Below are 6,400 nucleotides of genomic sequence, written 5' to 3' on the forward strand. Positions count from 1 at the left end.
TGGAGAGTGTGGAGAAGCTGGGATGATCTCCATATTGAAGTTGAGGAGAGGGTTAATAAAACTGCCCGTTCAACGTTCCAAGATTTACTGACAGAGGAAATCTCGAGAAACTGATTTCACTGGCCGGAGGGTTGTTAACACAGATTTAAGATAATTGTCAATCGGAGAGAGACCGAGGAACTTGGGAACTCCGGAGGTAATGATGTTGAGGCAGGAAGAGGCGATATTGTCGGGGAATCTCTGGTGATGACTGGACAGGGAAGAGTGGAAGCAGGCGAGGGCTGTCCCACTCTGCTGGACAATGGAGAAGAGACATTGGAGGAGGATGATGTGGTCAGCCGTGTGAAAGGCTGCAGACATGTTGAACAGGATGAGGAGGGTCAGTGCACCATGGTCACACTCACACAGCATGTCATTTACACCAATCACAAAGCTGATTGAAATAAATGTGCCACACGTGGAATAACCAATCGTGTCGGACACGAGGGGCAATGTGGAAAATATACTTCATGTGACAGAGACAACGGGCAGGATTTAGGTTTTAATGAATCTTTACATCAGATTGAAACAGAATCTCTCAATGTGCAGCAGCTGGTGATGAACACTGGAATACAAAGAGGAGGTCGCTGTGCTCTGATTGAATAAAGTTCTGGTTAGATCACTTGTGGAGAATCCGGACAGAAAGGTTTAAATCCTGAGGACAGGTTATATTTGGCTCATATTAGACCATAAGACCATAAGACACAGGAGCGGAAGTAAGGCCATTCGGCCCATCGAGTCCACTCCACCATTCAATCATGGCTGATTTCAACTCCATTTACCCGTTCTCTCTCCATAGCCCTTAATTCCTCGAGAAATCAAGAATTTATCAACTCCTGTCTTAAAGACACTCAACGTCCCGGCCTCCACCACCCTCTGTGGCAATGAATTCCACAGACCCACCACTCTCTGGCTGAAGAAATTTCTCCTCATCTCTGTTCTAAAGTGACTCCCTTTTATTCTAAGGCTGTGCCCCCGGGTCCTAGTCTCCCCTGCTAATGGAAACAACTTCCCTACATCCACCCTATCTAAGCCATTCATTATCTTGTAAGTTTCTATTACATCTCCCCTCAACCTCCAATGAATATAATCCCAGGATCCTCAGACGTTCATCGTATGTTAGGCCTACCATTCCTGGGATCATCCGTGTGAATCTCCGCTGGACCCGCTCCAGTGCCAGTATGTCCTTCCTAAGGTGTGGGGCCCAAAATTGCTCACAGTATTCTAAATGGGGCCTAACTAATGCTTTATAATGCTTCAGAAGTACAGCCCTGCTTTTATATTCCAAGTCTCTTGAGATGAATGACAACATTGCATTTGCTTTCTTAATTACAGACTCAACCTGCAAGTTTACCTTTAGAGAATCCTGGACTAGGACTCCCAAGTCCCTTTGCACTTCAGCATTATGAATTTTGTCACCGTTTAGAAAATAGTCCATGCCTCTATTCTTTTTTCCAAAGTGCAAGACCTCGCACTTGCCCACGTTGAATTTCATCAGCCATTTCTTGGAGCACTCTCCTAAACTGTCTAAATCTTTCTGCAGCCTCCCCACCTCCTCCATACTACCTGCCCCTCCACCTATCTTTGTATCATCGGCAAACTTAGCCAGAATGCCCCCAGTCCCGTCATCTAGATCGTTAATATATAAAGAGAACAGCTGTGGCCCCAACACTGAACCCTGCGGGACACCACTCGTCACCGGTTGCCATTCCGAAAAATAACCTTTTATCCCAACTCTCTGCCTTCTGCCTGACAGACAATCGTCAACCCATGTTAGTACCTTGCCTCGAATACCATGGGCCCTTATTTTACTCAGCAGTCTCCCGTGAGGCACCTTATCAAAGGCCTTTTGGAAGTCAAGATAGATAACATCCATTGGCTCTCCTTGCTCTAACCTATTTGTTATCTCTTCAAAGAACTCTAACAGGTTTGTCAGGCACGACCTCCCCTTACTAAATCCATGCTGACTTGTCCTAATCCGACCCTGCACTTCCAAGAATTTAGAAATCTCATCCTTAACAATGGATTCTAGAATCTTGCCAACATCCGAGGTTAGGCTAATTGGCCTATAATTTTCCATCTTTTTCCTTGTTCCCTTCTTGAACAGGGGGGTTACAACAGCGATTTTCCAATCCTCTGGGACTTTCCCTGACTCCAGTGACTTTTGAAAGATCATAACTAACGCCTCCACTATTTCTTCAGCTATCCCCTTTAGAGCCGGTGCAGACTCGATGGGCCGAATGGCCTCCTTCTGCGCTGTAAATTCTATGAACTCTAGGATGTAGCCCATCTGGGCTCGGAGATTTATCAATTTTTAGACCTCTTAATTTCTCTAGCACTTTCTCCTTTGTGATGGCTACCATATTCAACTCTGCCCCCTGACTCTCCTGAATTGTTGGGATATTACTCATGTCTTCTACTGTGAAGACTGACGCAAAGTACTTATTTAGTTCCTCAGCTATTTCCTTGTCTCCCATCACAAAATTACCAGCGTCATTTTGGAGCAGCCCAATGTCAACTTTTGCCTCCCGTTTGTTTTTAATGTATTTAAAGAAACTTTTACTATCATTCCTAATGTTACTGACTAGCCTACCTTCATATTTGATCCTCTCTTTCCTTATTTCTCTCTTTGTTATCCTCTGTTTGTTTTTGCAGCCTTCCCAATCTTCTGACTTCCCACTACTCTTTGCCACATTATAGGCTTTCTCTTTTGCTTTGATGCATTCCCTAACTTCCTTTGTCAGCCATGGCTGCCTAATCCCCCCTCTGATAACCTTTCTTTTCTTTGGGATGAACCTCTGTACTGTGTCCTCAATTACTCCCAGAAACTCCTGCCATTGCTGTTCTACTGTCTTTCCCACTAGGCTCTGCTCCCAGTCGATTTTCGTCAGTTCCTCCCTCATGCCCCTGTAGTTACCTTTATTTAACTGTAACACCTTTACATCTGATTCTAACTTCTTTCTTTCAAATTAGAGATTGAATTCTACCATATTATGACCACTGCCTCCTAAGTGCTCCCTTACTTTAAGATCTTTAATCAAGTCTGGCTCATTACATAACACTAAGTCCAGAATGGCCTGTTCCCTCGTGGGCTCCACCACAAGCTGTTCCAAAACACCCTCCTGTAAACATTCAATAAATTCCCTTTCCTTGGGTCCACTGGCAGTATTATTTACCCAGTCCACCTGCATATTGAAGTCCCCCATGATCACTGTGACCTTGCCTTTCTGACATGCACTTTCTCTTTTGTGGTGCATGTTGTGCCCCTGGTCCTGACCACTGTTAGGAGGCCTGTACATAACTCCCATTATGGTTTTTTGCCTTTGTGGTTCCTCAACTCTACCCACACAGACTCCACATCATCTGACCCTATGTCGTTTAGTGCTATTGATTTAATTTAATTCCTAATTAACAAGGCAACCCCGCCCCCTCTGCCCACCTCTCTGTCTTTTCGATAGGTTGTGAATCCCTGGCTGTTTAAATGCCAGTCCTGAACCCCCTGCAACCATGTCACTGTGATGCCTACCACATCATACCTGCCAGTCACAATCTGGGCCACAAGCTCATCTACCTTGTTCCGTACACTGCGCGCATTTAAATATAGCACCTTTAATTCTCTATTGACCGTCCCTTTTTGTTTTCTTAGTGTGGTGGACCTTGGTTTACTGAGCCTTTCCATACACTGTGTCATATTTTGTGGGATGGGGACTATCGTAACCTCTCCTGAGTTTTGTCTTTTCGTGCTTTTTTGTATTCCTAAGCAGCTACGCTTCCCACTGATTACTTCACCTCTTGGTTCCCTGACTTTCCCTTCCCCCCCAATCTTTAGTTTAAAGTCCTATTGACCACCCTATTTACTCTTTTCGCCAGAACACTGGTCCCAGCTCGGTTCAGGTGGAGACCATCCCAACGGTATAGGTCCCCCCTGTCCCAAAACTGATGCCAGTGTCCCATGAAAAGGAACCCCTCTTTCCCACACCACTCTTTCAGCCACGTGTTAACTTCCCTTATTCTTGCCTCCCTAAGCCAATTTGCACGTGGCTCGGGCAGTAATCCGGAGATTATGACCCTTGAGGACCTGTTTTTTAATTTGAATCCTAGCTCTTTATAATCTCTAAACAGGTCCGCTCTCCTAGACTTGCCTATGTTGTTGGTACCGACCTGGACCACAACAACTGGATCCTCCCCCTCCCTATCCAGTATCCTTTCAAGCCAGTCAGAGATGTCCCGCACCCTAGCACCGGGCAGGCAACATACCATGCGGGACTCTTTATCCTGCTCACAAAGGATACTATCTATCCCCCTGATAATAGAATCCCCTACAAGTACAACTTGCCTATTTACTCCCTCCCCTTGAATGGCCTGCTGAACCATGGTGCCTTGGTCAGCTGACTCATCCTTCCTGCAGCCCTGTTCGCCATCCACACAGGGAGCAAGTGCCTCATACCTGTTGGACAGAGTCAAGGGCTGAGGCTCCTGAGTTCCTGACTGCTGGTTCCCTTTACCTGCCTGACTTGCAGTCACACCCTGCTGTCCCTGGCCACTGGCAGGATTTAAACTACTTACTCTGACAGGTGTGACTGCCTCCTGAAACACAGTGTCCAGGTAAGTCTCCCCCTCCCGGATGTGCCTCAGTGTTTGAAGCTCAGACTCCAGCTCATCAACTCTGAGCCGGAGCTCTTCGAGCAGCCAACACTTACTGCAGATGTGGTCGCTGCAGCTCGCAATGGGATCTGCCAGCTCCCACATCAAGCAGCTCAAGCACATCACCTGACCAGCCAGCACTAATTAATTAATTAGTTTAATTTACGTTTATGAGTTTAGCTGTGTTTTTTTTTTTAAATTTGGGGCAGATTTGCTATCAACCAATCAGATCACAGCTTCCCTCTGACGTCACTTTTGGGGGAAAAACTGGAAAACAGTTCCCTCAAATATAGAAGAAAGAAGATTAAAGGGTGATCCAATTGAGCAGTTTAAGCTGAATAAAAGATTTGACAGGTTCCATAGAGAGAAACTATCCCTGGTGGGGGTTGTGCATCACCGTATATACACAAGGGGTTGATGTAAATACACGACAACTAAGTAAACACTAGAGGGAGCACCGGAGATGTCATGACATGCAGACATACAGCTAATGAACACATCGAATAGGACACAACCAATGGGCAGTCAAGACACCCAGAGGTGACACTACCACAAGGGGGCATTACACAACCCGTATATAAGGACAGGGTACACATGCTCTGTCTCTTTCCACAGACGTCACTTAGAGAGTAGGACAGGGGTAGATCAGAAGCATCACATCCACCACGTGGCTTAGAACAGACTTGGTTAGTTAGACTGAGTTACTATAGCAAATTAGCAGGAGAGTCGAACTCAAAGAGAACTGTGGTAATGGTTCAATAAATCACATTGAACTTACTTCAAAGTCTGGAGTATCTTTTGGTCAAAGCTGCATCGAGTTGCAGCCTGTGTTATCCCAGAGTACATAACACAACAGGGGTGGGGGTGTCCAGAATAAGGGAACAGAACCTGGATGTTGGAGCCAGGCCCTTCAGGGGTGATGTCAGGAAGTATTACTTCACACAAAGGGCAGTGAACATCAGGAAGTCTCTAATCTGAAAAGATGCTGAGGCTGGTGGATCCAGTGAAAAACTCAATACTGGGATGAACAGAGTTTTGTTAAAATCCGACTATTGAAGGATCCAGAAACTAGGCAGGTAATAGAGACAGATACAGGTCAGCCATGGTCTAATTTGAAGTGTAGAACAGGATTGAGGGGCTGAATGGTCTCCTCCCATTTGGATTGCCCTCTGTATTGGAACAGGATCTCTCAATGTGCAGCTGTCGAGTTCTGAGAAACAGGTTTGATATTTTCATTCTTGGTTTTCAGATGTCTGAAACTTGGCCACAACCTCAGCTCTATTTCCTTCTCCTTCCACTTCCTGTAGGAGTGGCAGCACCGCTTAAACTGAACAGGGGGCCTCCCAGAGGGAACGCTGTTACTAAAAAGAATAAGCACAGTGTTTTACATATGGAAATGAGGTTCCGATTTAGTGACCAACACCAAGAAACAATTCTGATATTTACCGAAAAGAGACCAGACCAACAGGGCCGAAAGTTTGAAGGTAAAAGAGGCTCAAAATCCAGTCTCCCTGCGCGACCCGAGAACCATCTGTCCCGTGCACAGGAGCATCAGAAAACGGTCTCTAAAATAGCCATTCTTCACCTGAAATCATGAGGAAATCGGCAAAAGCTTTGAACAAAGACATGAGTTTGGATCATCAAGTAGATGGAGATTGCCTCAGATTGAAGGTGATGATTAACTGGTCAACAACGCAGGGAATTCACCCTGTGACCC

This window comes from Scyliorhinus torazame, chromosome 5 (assembly GCF_047496885.1).
Source record: "Scyliorhinus torazame isolate Kashiwa2021f chromosome 5, sScyTor2.1, whole genome shotgun sequence".
Taxonomy (NCBI): Eukaryota; Metazoa; Chordata; class Chondrichthyes; order Carcharhiniformes; family Scyliorhinidae; genus Scyliorhinus; species Scyliorhinus torazame.